This window comes from Miscanthus floridulus, chromosome 8, assembly GCF_019320115.1.
Source record: "Miscanthus floridulus cultivar M001 chromosome 8, ASM1932011v1, whole genome shotgun sequence".
NCBI lineage: Eukaryota > Viridiplantae > Streptophyta > Magnoliopsida > Poales > Poaceae > Miscanthus > Miscanthus floridulus.
This window is the reverse complement of record NC_089587.1, coordinates 91103245-91119577: the sequence shown is the minus strand read 5'-3', so window position 1 is coordinate 91119577 and position 16333 is coordinate 91103245. Positions and strand designations below refer to the sequence as shown.

The 16333-nt window shown below is 44.6% G+C and overlaps 1 pseudogene; it reads right to left on the bottom strand.

Annotated features, from left to right (window-relative positions):
• Positions 1-521: 521 nt before the first annotated feature.
• Positions 522-15204, bottom strand: LOC136469568 (glutamate receptor 2.7-like; annotated as a pseudogene).
• Positions 15205-16333: the final 1129 nt, after the last annotated feature.

The following is a 16333-nucleotide window of genomic DNA, read 5'->3' as shown; positions in this document are numbered from 1 at the left end:
GCTAAAAGGAAACACCAAAAAAAAGCTCGTGCTTCCATTATTTTTTCTTTTTTCCTTTTTTTTTCTTTTCTTTTGTATTTTATTATTTATTTATACTTTTCCTTATCCCGTCGTTCCCATCCCCGGGATCTCGCGGCTCGCGCACCACGGTCTCGCTTTCTTCTCCGCCACCCCATCGCGCCCGCTCAGCCAACTACCACCGCCCCGCACCTTCCGTCGCGCCACCTCCTCCGCCGCGCCGCCCCTCCCGCCCCACCTGCCGCGTTGCCCCTCGTCGCCGCCCTGCCTCCCGCAATCCGTTCATGGCCGGATGCCCCTCGCGCTTCTTCTCTGTCGCCGGCTACGCACGCGAGAAGGGAGGAGCAGCCGCGCGTGGATCTAGGGGCAGCGGTGCCCATCCCGCGTTAGACAGGAGGGCTGGTAAAAGTTTTTTTTAGCTCCTCCGTCTCTTCCAGCTCTCTCCTGCTCGGATCTGCCTCGTCCCCGATCGATGTCGCGCTTCGTCATCGCCTACTTGTTCCTCATCCTCCTCTTCCGCTGTCTCCACCTGCTGGAGATGGAGGAGCGCCGCCGCCGCCGCCGCTGTAGGGGCCAATACCAGCGCCTGAAGCACGGCGTGTGGGCAACACAGCATCAACGGCTCAGATAGTTAAGTTTTGATGAAGGCGAAGCGGCCGGCAGTCCGGCACATGCATCTCGCCGACGCATCTTTCTCTGAGCCGATCGTTTGGTTTTTTGTTGGTGCAATCACGTATTTATGGTGGATTTTTTTCTCTATTTCTATTTCTATTTCTATTTCTATTTGGATTTGGATTCGACTTCGATCCAATTACTTGCCTGAGGTAGGAGATTTCCTTGTTTGCCCTGTTGTATACGTGAACTTTTCTTGTTTGTCCTGTTGTATACGTGAACTTTGTTCTGAGTTTCCGATGAAAACGTGTAGAATTAATAGTCCCCACTGAAAAAAGCATGGAATTTAAAAGGAGGCCACACAAAAAATATGGCAGACCAAAAATATGGCTGAAATTTTGTCAACTTATTGTTAGGGATAGAGGTATAGATATAAATATAGATATAATATAGAGTATATATAGATATCTTTAGAGTTGTGCACAAAGATTAACATTTGGATCAAATTTGTTACCTTTCGTATGTGCCACATGGAAATAGATGCTCTTCTATTTGTGAGAGTGATAGTAGCATGTTTAGGGCAAAAAAAAAAGAGAGCAAAAAGCGACAAGTTCTAGGATGACATGTTTTTATTTTTTCTGAAAAAACTTGAGAAGACTAAACCAAATAAATTATTTTAGAGTAAAATGTATGAATAGTAAGAGGGTGTGTCGATTTGGGTTTGAAAGTGTATTTTTAGGTCAAAACCTTAATCAATGGTGTATAAAGAGTTTATATCCCTTCGTTTTATGTTTATATTCGTAGAAAACCCCCCTTATTTATTTTTCTTTCACAAGTTTACCCTTCCCTGTGCTAGGGCACTTACCCGGCTCGCCGAACCGCTTCTTCTCGATCTGCGCCATCTCCTCGCCTTCCGCCAGCGTCAGGACCGCGCGCGACACGTCCGGCGTCCGTGAAACATGGTGTAGCCGTCGGCATTGTAGACCGGGCTGAACATGGCGTAGCCGTCGCAGTACTGCGACAGGAAGAGCTTCAGGTACGGGATCTCGTCGAACACGGCGGCGACCTGACCGCTGGACAACGCGTCGGCGTACTCCTCCGCCGTGCTGTAGCTCCTCATTTTGGCCTCGTCGAAGCCTAGTTTCTGGAGTTGTTGCTTGATGAAGGAGCCCTCCTGGTACTCGATGATGGCCCCGGTCCGCTGGAGCTCCCTCACGTAGAAGATGAGTGCGCGCATACTGTGCGAGAAGACGAGCGTGGAGAAGGCGAAGTAGAAGATGAGGCCGAACTGCTGCCACGGCGTGCCTCAGAACTCGGGGTTGATCCGGTGCTCGATCGCCCACACCACGAAGCCGGTGAAGCAGAAGGCGAGGCTGGCGAGCCACAGGCTGGTGGTCAGCGGCTGCATGAAGATCCACATGCTCGTGCTCGTCAACGTGCGCACCGTGCGCCACCACCATCGACCACCCCGAGTCCGTGAACGCCATGCTGAAGTCCACCATGCCCATCCAGCTCGCCGTGATTGTCACGTCGCCGACCACGATGTCCGCGCTCTGCAGTCATCATTGGCACGAAACCACACGAAAGCTTCTCGATCAGCGCACATACACACCCTACCCTACGTGCATGCATGGTATGTACCATCTGTCATATGCTTGTTGGTTGGTGTGTACTGTTCCCAGGGACACGAGGTTTCCGTAGGACTCGGAGCTGCTGGGGAACGGCACGTACTCGTAGCTCACCGGATATGGCATCTTGCTCATGACCGCGTCGAACACCTCGATGCCGTGTCGTACGACCAGAGCATCACGACAGTCGGGTCATGCGGATAGATGTCGGCGCTCGGGTACTCCCGCCGGAGCCTCACCCTGAACCGTGCGGAGAAGTTGCGCACTCGGCCCGTCATCTGCACGAACGACCGGAGGCTGACGACCCCTTCCTGGCGCTGATGTCGTCAGGGCTCAACGCGTCCACCACGCTGCCGACGCCGTCGGTGGCGACCCACGCGTAGTCCTTCGTCGTCATGCCAGCCATCCTCGCCCGGTGGAAGAACCACGCGGCGAAGAGGGCGTTCATGTGCAGGACGAACACGCGCGTCGGCATTGCCTTGAAGCCGTAGAGCAACGCGTCGATGCGGTCGACGTCCGTGTCGCTCGCACTACTAAAAAAAAAAAACGTTTGTAGCAACGGGATAATTTTTTTTAGGGGCGGCTGGTGATGGAGCCGTCCCTACAGGGGGCGTGCTCGGGACCCACGAGACCAGCCGCCCCTACAAATGGCACAGTATGGACGGCTGGTGATACGAGCCGCTCCTACAAATGAGTCGATTTGTAGGAGCGGCTCATATTACCAGCCACCCCCTGCTGTATCCATTTGTAGGGGCGACTGAATCAGCAGCCGTCCCTACAAATGCCCGCTGTATATACAACTGTTGGGGAGAAAATATCTCCCTCGTCCTCTCGACCTTAGCCCGAGACGCCGCCTCCGGGCTTTTCCCTTGCGTCGCTCTCTGCCGTGGCGTCTGCCGCGCCACCCTCTGCTGTCGCCTCTGCCGCACGCCGACATCGACACCGCCGAGCGCCGCCTCCGCCTCTCCTCCCCGCGGAGTGGCACCTCGGCTTGGGCAGCCAGTGGCCAGCGCCGCCGCCACGCCGACCTAGGGTTTTGGCTCAGAACCGGCCTTGGCCCGGGCTCAGCGGCGCACCGGCGCGGGTGGCCTGCTCGAGGAGGTGGAGTGCCGCGAACACGCCGAGGAGGTGAGTTCATCTGTAGATCGATCTCGTCTCCCCGTCCCACTGCTACTGGCTCCAACTCCAGGCACGTCTCTACCTAACCTCTTCCTGCTCCTCAATCCTCTTCTTGATCCAGGCGTGGAGTACCAGAGGTCGATTCCGGTGAGTGGAAGATCAGCTCGGTGATGGAGGTGCCGATTAGGGTGGCCATCAGTGCGATGCGTCCCACTTAATCAAGGTATTTCTTGATTTCTATACAACTCTTCTTATAGAATAAGTATTTGTTATTATGTTTTCAAATAATGAGTTACGAGTCATGTTTCATTCTTTATTCCAAATCTTGTAGACTATTTTCTAAGAATGATCCCAGCAGAGAAAGGCAGATGAACACGCAGAGCAATAATCTAACAATAGCTGCGAAGCGCTTGACTACATCACCAGGTAGTGGATACTAATAGAATAATGCAATAATTATTTTCCAATCATTGTTTTCATTTGATTAGTGACTTAGGCCCCGTTCGCTTCGCTGAAAAACAAGCAAAAATACTATTTCGGCTAATTTATTGTGAGAGAAAAACATTGTTCCAGTTGAAAAAGCTAAAAAGTACGGATTATAAGAGAAGCGAACATGGCCTTAGTCTATTGAGGATGCATGTGCTAAAACCGTCTACAGATTTTGAAGGCTCTTAGAGGAGATTAAAATTTCAAAGATAAAGTATGTAATGACGAGCACAGAAATTGATGCTCCTATTATAGCCTCGATAGATTTCAGGTTTTTTACATGTACACCTTTCCATTGTTTGCTTCTTTGGTACATAGTTCTAATTGTAGAATTGGTTCTCTTGGCATTTCCTGAATAGGTTTCATGTTTTTACATGCTCTCCATTTTTTGGTTCAGTAATATATATTTGACCGTGACTCATGGACACAAGAGAAAGATATGTCATTTTGGGACTGCCAAAGTGTTCGATGAGTAAGTTCTTTCAGCTACAGATTATCAGAGTGGTCCTAACTTCCTATTTAAATTTTAGCTTCATCTTATAAAAAATTATAGGTTTATATGAGTGGTTCATCACACATATTCAGGTGTCTCCTGAGTGGATTCTATATTTTATACGCACTCAAGTTTCTTCGAAGGAAAGGTGTGTTTTCATAGTGCTATGGTAACCTCCCTATTATTATGTTATCCAGGGCTTTATATTTACCACCATTAAAGTTTCATATGTTATTGTTCCAAATTAATGGAATACTTTGAATATAGAGTGCTCTATATACAATTGCGATCATCATCTGCCAAGAAGACCCAGCTAAATATAACATAGTACTTTTATTTCACAACATTCTCATTAATCTCCTATATTTTCTGTGACTAATGGTCCTAACTTCCTATTTAATAAATCTGTGAACGACTTTTTGTAGCCCAGAATGTTTTGCATCTTTGAATAAGTTTTGATTAAGGAATACCGTAGTTCAACTATGAAATATATATTGTGCAATTGTGCATATTGTTCATTTGACTGCATATTGTTCATTTGAATGTTTTGCAATTGTGAAATATAAGTACTATATATATATATATATATATATATATATATATATATATATATATATAGTATTACTATATGGTATCTGGGTACCAGATAACTATTCAGTACCCAGCGTTCTATAGAGCGGGCAAATAGGCCCACCCCGCCGTTCGGGCCTGAGACTCACAGGCCCGGCCCACCCACTCACGAGGTCGAGCGGGAAGCGGCTCCTAAGCTCCCCACCCACCCACGTTTTCTTTTGTGGTTTCTTTCGAGACCCCGTCCGCTCGGTCTTTGCTGGCACCACCCGTCCGCTCCCTCTCCCCACTGCTAGTTGCGCCGTTGCCTAGGGCTCCGCCGTGCCGTTCTCGACCGGCGGGCATCTCGCCCCGCCGCGCCGCTCCCCAGCGATATATATAGTATTTCTATACCGCCCCTCCTGGCGCCGTCTCCCTCCCCCATCCCCTCACTCTCTCAGCTCGCCGTCGCTACTGGCCGTGGCCGTGGTCTTGAAGGCCCCAGTTGAGGGTCGGCACCGACGGTTGCTGCCGGGTTCGGCACCGGCGAGCTCGCCGCACCTGTGGCGGCCGTCCTACTCGCATCTTGCCATCATCAGCAGCCTCCCGTGCTCGCCCGTGACTCATCGTCAGCTCCCGCCGCGAACTCCCGGAGAAAGGAGTGGCAACTCGCCTGGCGATGCTATCGCCGCTGTCAGCCCACCGCCACCGCCGCTCCTGCGTGTGCTCCTCCAACACTGCTGGCAGATCCAGGTGCCCCTCCTCCAGATCCCCTTCCCCAACTCCTCGTTTGCACCATCTCCTTCCCGTTCCCCTTCTTGATTCGATTTGATGATTCGAGTGCAGGATGCGTTCCCTGCGAGTATTCGATTGTCTCGGCCCAGGTCGCGGCCAGGAGCTCCTCTTCAATTGCAGCAAGGTGAGTTTGTCTCAGCTGCCAATGCTGGTTGTGTAACTGTTACCAATACCAATTGTGTTGTGTAACAGTGTATTCATTTGGAGACGCCTCTCGAGGGATGTCGCTGCGCAGCCCTGGCCTGCTACCCGGCCTCCTACACGTGAGGTAAGGCCAGCCTTCAGTCCTTGTTATTGTAATTGTGCATCGATTTGCTGACTGAGCGAGGAAGCTTGTCAATTCTAATCCATTCAAAGAGAGCTGGTGGTATCTTACCACTGTTTTGTTAGCTGAGGGAGACCAGTTCCAGTAACTAGATATTTATGTACTATTTTTTAAGGAATTGATTACTTTTATTTGTGAAGATGAGTACCTATTCAGATATGCAAAATATTATTATTCAGAGATGATCACCGTTGATACAAATTATTTATGGTTAGGAAATCAACACGTGATGCTAGAGTGCATAGCATTTAAGTTTTTGTGGTCACACATGACAGTATTAGTGGTCAGGCCACATTGGTAGCATATAATAGAGTTTTTTTTTCAGTTGACCACATAATCAGCATAATTTAAGTTGCGACTACACCATCCACGATTTTTTTGGCTTTCCTACCAGGTCTGCTAGCTCGATCTCCCCTTACCACCCTGCTGCTCTCTCTTTTTGCCCCGAATCTGTTGGGATGGGAAACCTCTAGTTTGGGATGACCCAGCGTGTCGAAACTGGGGTTCGCATAGGCAACATTGCGACTAGATTGGATTTATCAGAGAATGTCTTCCTCTGCGTAGGGGAAAATGTTCAAAATAAAAAATTCCCCCATTGGTTTAGAATAGCTAGTGGCAGTTGATTTTATGATTTACTAGTTGATTGTTACAGTTCTTTATCAAAATGCGCTAGTGCTATGTCGTGCTATGTCTTTTCAAAGCTGTGTAAATGTATTTTCACATAATATCATACAGTAATTGATTTGTTGTTTAAATTTATAGGTTTATTAGCTCTGGATAGTTGAATCTTAGTCAATTAGTGTATGTTGAATTAATGAATTATATGAAGGCGCTGCTAGCTTGCTCTGGACGACTGCTTTTTAATAGTGTTTACCATCTTCATTCTTTAAGAGATTAAATTTGTCATATATTATCCATTTGTGTGGGATATCAATGATAATGTGATGTGCGTATGTGATTTTTTTTATAATATTAGTTATGTGTTCACGTTCTGCCCCAGCTAAATTTTGGTTGAGCTCCGCCCTTCAGGTAGTTTTATTCTGCCTCTGTTTTTTTCCACTAAATTGCAGCCACCAATCAGTGATATTTTGTGTGACTAAAACTAACCGAGTTAATTCGCATCTTCCAATTCTGGCCTAGAGGCTGCTCTTGACTAAATTGGATTTACCTTTCATATTCACTTTGAAGATATTGTTGGCAATTTCAACTTAACTAGCTGCTTCACCTCGCGAATCAAACTGTATGCTCATAGGATTTCTGAGTTAAGCAAATTGATTATTCCAGTCCAAAAATTAGGTTCAGTAATTCTTTGCTCACTAAGCTGCTGCGTGGTGCTTCCCTCACCAGCAGCCTTGACCTAGCAAGATCCCGATGAGGCACGCACAATCCTTCTTATCTTTCTTTGGATTTGGATTAGGCTAATTTCAGGCTTATCTTGTAGATTGTGAATTCTTTGCACAGTCATTTCTCCAGCTGCTGGTGTTGTACTATACGGGGCATTCCTAGAGTTGAGCGCGAAGTCCTTAATACCCTTATTATCCTAGTGGCTTGGGAAATATTGAAGCACCGAAATGCTCTTGTGTTTGATGGTGATTGGCCTAACATAGAGGTGCTGCTTCATTGGGTTGCCAATGAAGGTGCCCTGTGGTGCTTGGCAGGGGCATCCGCGTTGCATAGGCTTTTGGCTAGGTCGCTCGTCGTAGATCATTAATGAGTTGAGTCTTTTCTTTTTGGTCGGGGTTGTATGTACTTGGAGGGTTTAACCTCCCCTCCTTTATATTCTTTTTCTTAATGAAATGACACACAACTCTCTTGCGTTGTTCGAGAAAAAAAATTGCTCAATTTGTTTGAAGAAAAGCTTTGAACGGAGATGGTTTTTTTGGTTCAATTGAAATAGTAGGATGAATGTGATTAACATTGGATTAGACATTGTGCCACCTTATAGTTGAAGTGGAATCACTTGCTTTTGCATCTCTACAGAAAATATAGAATGCATCCATTGAAGTTTTAATCTTAGAATATCCTTAACCTGCAGCTGAATTTTTTTGAAACAAAAATTATGTGCGTCTGTGAAGATTTCTTCATACTAGTCTTCTCTGAGCTCCACCAGCACATAAGGTTCTCTCTCCACTCTCTTTTGATTCTTCATGCTGTTGGTCCATTACCATCATAGGCGGTGACATTTTCTGAAAACAGTTAGGTTGAGCTGTATATGATTTACATGTCCCCTTGGGATTCACTTTAGGTTTTGTTTGTCCAATTGTCTATGTTGTGTTCATTTCTTGCTCTCCCTTCCCTTGAGTAGACAATTTATGATAATATATAGAGATAGAGTTTTATCTAGTTAACAAGCTCCCTATTAGGATTGGATTTTAGATGCAAGAGAAGCTTTATTGTGCTTGTTGTCGAATGGGGCTTCTAGATATTTATCTATTGTTTGATATATTTATATTAGTGTTCCACCTGTATGCAGCTTCATGCCTCCCATGTATTGATGTGGCTCCCCTATTCGTGCAGCTGCTCCACAGAGTCACCCCCAACATATCCCTGGCATGACAGAGATAGCAGCCTCAGCACCTGTGTGTGTGTAAAGGTGAGTATGCACTGGTAGCTGGTCAGCATCGGATGCAGTTAAATTTTAGCTTTGAATTCAATATTTGTGATAGTTTGTTTGGAATGGGGCACTGATTTTGTTTTACGAGGAATTGCTAAAGCACCTAGCATGACAAGGAGCTGCCAATTTGTAATTTGTTCAACTACAGAAGTACCATGGTCCCAGCAGCACTAGGAAGTGATCCCTAATGCAATTTATATGGGTCTATGTGTGAATCAGAGAGCCATTAGTTCATCTTTTGCATACCAAGACTGAAAGGTAAGAAGCTAGAACCATTAGTAACACTAGGAGTAGTAGTATTTGATTTGTCACTGCAGTATAAGCCTTATAATATCTGGAACTCTGATCCAAGATAGGTGTCTTCTTTCCAACAATTCAGCATGGTGCATATGCATACCATACAGTGCATGTCTAGATTTTTTTTGGCTAATAAATATAGGCAGCTTACTTGAACTACTAGTACTCACTTGGGTAGCCAATGAAACGATAATAATAATTGGTGGTGAGCTATTTAGTGAGGAAAAGGAAACAATGTCTCAAATGACAATATCTGTGACTAGGCTAGTTTGGCCGCAAATATTTGAGGTTTTTATGGTTCCCTAGTTTTTTAGCACAAGCAGATCAAATTAGCAATGGGAAAAAATTAAAGAAATAAAATCTAATGTTTTTTTAGCTTTTATTGACTACTATTGATTTTGTCTGAGTCAAGCAATCAATTACTAAATGAATTTTATACATGTATCTTATATTGCAGGTTTTTTAAGAAGCAACTGTCATAATGGATGTGTTAACAAGTCGGGTCTGGGTGCTATGCAAATGAAGGTGTGTTGCATTGCTGCAAACTACAAATGACATCCAAAGCCCTCAATGATGCAGATTTCAGTTCGTCAGAAGGAAACACATGGATGTCTGTGCATCATCATTGCAGTTCTTCAAAAACAGATGGATGTCTGTGCATCATCTTTGTAACTATGATAACGAACCAAATGGTGGTACTATTTGTGATTAGCATCACGTACTATTGTAAAATATTATGAGAACATCGTCTCCCGGGACCGATTCACAATTCTAGTAAGATTGTTGTCAAATAATATTTTTCTTAAAAACAAATATTTGGTATCATGTCATATAAAGATATGAGGATATGGTGAAAATATTTGTGGCTTGAATAATAGCTACAAATAAATTATTATTGTTGACAAGTAATTCATCACAAGAAACCTGGTGTACAAAGAAAAAAACGGCCAAATAAAATGGGGAGCAAGCAGGAATGAAAAAGAAAGAAACAAGCAATCTCGATCCAGCTCAGAAATAAAATGAAAACAAAAGCTGGCTGTATAAATCGAAATCCTGATCCAGCTCATAAATTAAAAACAAAAAAAAATAGCTGGATTCAGTAGGTGTGTACTCGTGGCCTGTAGCATGGGCCTGGTACGGACGGCCTGGTGCGGGAGGGCGCGTGGGTGCGGACTGTGGAAGGCCAGTGCAGGGGGTCGCGGGTACTGAATAACTATTAGTACCCGGGTACCAAATAGGGTTGTCATATATATATATATATATATATATATATATATATATATATATATATATATATATATATAGTACTTATATTTTTGCAGGTGTGCATGAGCCCCGTTACTTCATATCGATTCTTAAGACGTATACATATCGACAATCCTCATTAGCTTATATGTTTGTATACATACTTGTAACGTTCACTTTGATAGAAATCATCAGTACCAACACCTTGTGCTCTTGTGCTTGTGGTTAGATTTGAATTATATATGTTCTGGTCAGATTCAAATTATATATATATATATATATATATATATATATATATATATATATATATATATGTGTGTGTGTGTGTGTGTGTGTGTTCTGGTCGAATTTGAATTGTAAATTTGAAATTTTTTGACGAAAAAATATATTGTAGGGACGGTTCTAGATTCCCCTACAAACAGGTATTATAGGGCGGCTGGTACTACAGCCGTCCTACAAATTGATTTATAGGGGCGGCTGGGAACCGCCCCTACAAATCGATGATTTGTAGCCACGCTTTGGTAGGGGCGGCGGGCCAAACCGTCCCTACAAATGCCCATTTACCGCCCCTACAAAGCATATCTGACGTAGTGTTGGCACGGTGGCGCGGTCCATGATCCTAGCGCCGACGCCCTGCATCGTGCCAGCTAGCGCCGGGAGAATGCCCGACCCATAGCGCGAGTCCTCTTAGACGACGGCTGCCGCGTGCCACCCGAACATGGCGAGTACGGCAGCAACGGGCGCGGTCTGGAAGGAGTCGTTGGCCGATGGGTGTAGCCTCGGCCTCAACACCTAGCACAGGGAAGGGTAAACTTGTAAAAGAAAAAGAAATGCAGGGGTTTTTCTACAAATATAAACATAAAACAAAAGGGTATGGACTCTTTATGCACCACTGATCAAGGTTTTGAACCCAAAAATACACTTTCAAACCTAATGGACCAAATTGTCACACCCTCACAAGTTAATGGACTATCCATGCATTTTACTCATTATTTTAAGTAATGTTTTTACCTCTATTCTATGTCAGAATAGAGCTTTGAGTCTACTAATAAAAAAATAAAACTATATTAAGGTCCTGTTTGATCCACAGAACTAACAACTAGTTGATTAATTTTTAGTCCCTAAGTATTCAAACAGGCGGACTAATTGTTAGTTCACTACTCATGGACTAATTGTTAGTTTACTGGTCCACTTATAGGAGCTAATAGGACTAGTTGTTAGTCCTAGACCATCCAAACCGAGACCCAGCCCTGACCGCCACAAGGGCCTCCCCACGTGCGGTATGGAGGGCGCGTGACCGGGGGGTGGCTTACCACTGCCCCACAATCTCCTCATATCCGGGGAGATCCAAAATAAAAAGGAAAGGTAGGGCAAAAATAGAAAAATAAATATAGAATTACCTAGGGAAATAGGATTGAGATTTATTAGGAAATAAAGTAGTTTTGCTTGGAAAAAAGAGTCCAAATCTATAAGGACTCTTATAGTTTTTTTGGTGGGCAAGTCCGCTAGAGACTATAAATATAGGGTCATTGAAACTATTCCAATCCAAGCAAAGAATAAAACTCTTCCCCTATATCTCTTCCTCTCCCTCTCTTCATGCACCATTGCTGCCCCCTCCTCTCTCACGCAGCCACTTACGCCGCCGCCCCCTACAGCCACGCCGCCGCCCCCAATAGCTGCCCATCGCCCTAACCCAGCCGCCCAGACCGACCCCCTAAGCAGGACATTGACATAAAGAAAAACAGAAGATATCCATCGTAAAATGAAAAAAGACGTATATATAGCAGGGCTATATGGATTCGAACCATAGACTTTCTTGGTAAAACAGATCAAATGGATAATTGTCGAAATGATTTAAACAATTTCAAATACCCAACATGAGAACATTAGATTCAATTGCTAACCATGAATGATTGGGCTGTGTTGCTGTTGCTTGCGCCTGCACAACCTTGATTGGTTTCGCTTGTAGTTGTTTGTGTTGGTATTTGCCGATTTCTAGTCCCCTGCCAGATTTCTTCCTTATGTGGGGTCTTTTGTTGTACTTAGTAATGAGATGCTGCCACATGCCTAAACAGCCCTAGTGGGTCACTGAGGTGTTGGGCCCAAGACAGGCCAGAAGCAGAGGTACTGTAGCATGATGCAAAACCCATCTAAGTATAGGATTAGGAAGAGTCAAGAAGATACTTCTAAGTCAAGTAGAGTCGGGTTGGGTTCTTCTTATAAATATAAGGGGATGTATCTATTGAGATTAAGCAAAAATAATATAGAGAAAACCCTAATACTCTCTCCCATCTCCTCTCATTAAGATGCTGGCAGCCATGCTGCCCACCTTGCGCCTAGACGACTACAATAGCTTGCTGCTGCCGCCCCCTCCCTCCACTACTAGGAATATCCACTTCTATGATGATCAGCTTTCGTCACTGAAGGAGCCAAATTCGTCATAATTTTAGTTTTATGATGAATTTATGACGGAAAATGGTTCGTTATAGAAGTCACGTCATTCTTGCAATTCTATGACAATTCTAGAAAATCGTCATAGAATTGGATTGATCTATGATGAAAACTGACCGTCATAGAACTGCTTTGGCATGCGTGGCAAGGTGCAGCCACACTGGCGGGTGCTTCCGTTGGAGATGCTTTCCATGTGTACATGCTATAGCCGGTTCCATTGGAGATGGTTCGGGTACGTGTCACCTTCTTATTGCACAACGTGGCCATCCTTGGTTCTTGCATGTTTTAGGTTCTTACTAGACCACGTGTCGGGACCCTGCTGTTCCACATGTCAGTTTTCTATTAGCATACGGGTCGTGTGACGGTTGGGTCACATGTCACTTCTTTATTGGACCAAGTGTCGTATTTTTATTGGTCCACATGGCATGACCACAATACCCCGCGTGTCTTTCTTTTACTCGACCACGTGTCTCGATGCTGTACGTCCGCGTGTTAGTATTTTATTGGGCCACATGTCACTCCCTGAGCTACCCACCCACGTTTCTTTTTCTAATTCGACCACGTGGTAAGATGGATTTGTACCACATATTTTGTTTGTATTGTCCCACATGCCGTGTCGTGGCTGTTACACGTGTCATTCACTAGTTCGTCCACATGTCAGATTCTTATTTAACAACATGCCTGTGTCAAATCTACCACGTGCACACCAATCATTACATTAGAGAAATTGATTTTAGATCTACACTGCTGCACAAAATGACTACATGCATAATTATATTGAACTTGAATCAAATAACAACAGTTTAGCTCAGCAGCAAACCACTGATAGAGTTCACATATCAAGCCGCCAAAATTTCACATCAAAACAACAAACAAACCACATGTTCACTGCATCAACAAGATTGAGAGTTACCAGCGCTTAAGAGCATGATATGCTCACGGAGCTTATTGCACTCCACCTGTTGCTGTTTCTTGAACATCTCAAACTCCCTATCAGTGTTTTATGCCTTCCTCTTCAGTTGATCCACTTGTTCAGCGAGGATAGCTGAACTTTCCTGATGAGCAGCAAGCCGTTCTCGAAGTCTAGAGCCGCTTGTCCTGATACCAGCATTCTTCAAAGAAAAAGTGTTGTAGTTGGCCTAGGAGTGGACCTTGGAAACAACATCAGCAACAAGTTTTGCTCATATAGTTTCCATAGATTCCTGCGAAAACCAAGGAGTAAATATTAGGAAGAGGTCTTAAACTGCAAAACCAAGAGATTATTTCAGTACAAGTAATGCATAGGTCTTCCTCAGCCTACCGCCGACAGAGATTTATAAGAACAATGCATAGGTAACATATTAACTGTTGTAATATTACAACTTCAAAATGATGGTGCCACTTTAGGCTCTCCTACTTTTCCTTCTTTTATGCCAATGGCTTCAGCAAATTTCAAGGAAAGCAAATGAAGGTAGTTACCACTGCTTCTCTTGCAGCATTGCTTAGTCCCATGTTGCTACTGGTATGGAAGTTGTTGAAGATTCCCACTGCATCAACATCTTCATGAGGTCGATCTTGTTCTTCAACGAGCACTTCTTGATCGTGTCCTGTGTCCATCCTATTTTTGTCCTTCTATTAAAATTGCACATGCCTTTCTGTGGACACAAAAGACATTGCGTATTTGATATAAAAAGAGTAACACAACCATCACTTATATATGCTTGCAGGTGGGCAATATAGGAGCGAGATCCTATAACCTGGTGGTACTTGACTTTTGCACAGTTTCACTTGTTCTGCTCTGAGACTGCCTATAACCACAATTGCATTAGACTGTAGCACAAGCAGACCACATAAAGACTAGACAAGAAATAAATGAGTTCACACACACACACACCTTGTTCTCAGAATTTAACCACATGTGGACAAGTACACACCACTGTGTGTCATTCATGCAAGACACAGGAGAGGTCTTTCTGATTTCATCAGCGGGGACGCCATTGAAGTAAGATCGCTTGAACCTGTACCGTGTCAGCCGTATAACAGACTGTAATACACTTGTGCATGCTTCTTTTGTTGCTTCATCATTATCATCAATGGCTAGCCTGAACTGCAGAAGTGTGAATGCAAATTAAATCCATTACTAAGTTGCTCAAGGTAGAGTTGAATGTCAACAGAGGATATATATACTTACTGATAGCTTGGCCACAAATCCATTGAGAAGTTCGATCCGTTGCTTGTAATGTTTCTAGGGTGGGAAATTGGTACTTGAGACCTGACTACTACACCCGCCTCTGACAAACATGGCAGCTTGCAATGGACCATGTGGCCTTCTATTCCCCTTGACAACCGACATGGGCATCCTTGTTCCCATTGATTGGGTGGTTTTGTGAAGCCCAACCCCCTTAGTTGCTTGCCTCGACTTCCTCGCTCTTCTCTGTAATGGTACTACACAATTTTTATACATTCATATTGTTAGAAAAGTAACATGGATATCAAATAGTGTGACTTGATTTATAGACATGTCTAAGGTAGTACCAACCTTCACAAGTTTGGTTATTCTGCTGCTGGGGAGGTGGAGTCTCCTCTTCGGCATGGCTAAGATCATCTTCACATGACCAGTCCCTCACAAGGTTTGTTCGCCTTGTGTGTGTTGACTTTTGGACCTGGTTGGAACTACAAGATGCTACAACTCTGCTGGACTAGTTGGCTTCACTCTCTTGGATTGCCATCCCCCTGGACCCATATTGGTGCTGCCTTTTGCCTTGCTGGCAAGGACTTCTCTATGGCTTGTTCAACCCATAGCCTAAAATTGGAGAAATAAACTTAAGCGACAAGTATGTAAAAAATGCATTGCTATCCACATAGCAAAGAATTGAATTGCACTGCTACCTAAACCAACCCCCTCCCATCCCAACATGACAAGATAGAATAAGCACCTCAATTGCAAGGGGTACTTGCTCTTCTAAATCTGTATCTGTATCGCCATATCCCTAAACACGCTCCCCTGCTTTAGGGAGATATTCCGAATGTCAACATGTAGATCACAAAGGCATTTATTAAGTTAACTTTGTACCGAATGTCAACAAAATAGAGTAGGAGCGTGAAAATTAGGTGCCTAAACTATAGCTTATATGGAAGCCATTACTTGAATAAAGCACATGTGAACTACAGCTTATACGGAAGCTATTATACTCGAATAAAGCACATGTGAACTACATCTCAACTAAGAAACATGTAACCCCATCACTATATATCTACATGTCCTAGGTTCAACCACTAGAGTACATCACACATCATAAAAGGAATTTGGGTGCTCTTCCTATTCCTGGCTACGTTGCGTCGTCGGTACCGCCCTCTTGTCATCCTAGTCACGGAAGTGGTGCAGCTGGCGTCGATGAAGGGGTGGCAGATTCGGTGTGGCAGTCGTCAATGATGATGCTGGGGCTAGGTCGTGATAGGTGCCGACATAGGGGGTCTAGATTCGGCATGTACTGCCATTGACGGTGGTCCTTTTGCCGTCAGTGGACCTACTATCAACGAAGGGGATCGGATCCGGATCCGGCTCTGGCTCTAGCTAGGGTTTGTAAAGGTATGAGAGAGGGTGTGGCTAGAGAGTGGAGAGGGAGTCAAGCTACTATGCTGATGCACCTAGCTAAGGTTCAGATTGAGGCGACATAGGGGGCTAGGCTTTGGAGCGGGAGGAGAGACGGTGCGATTGGTCC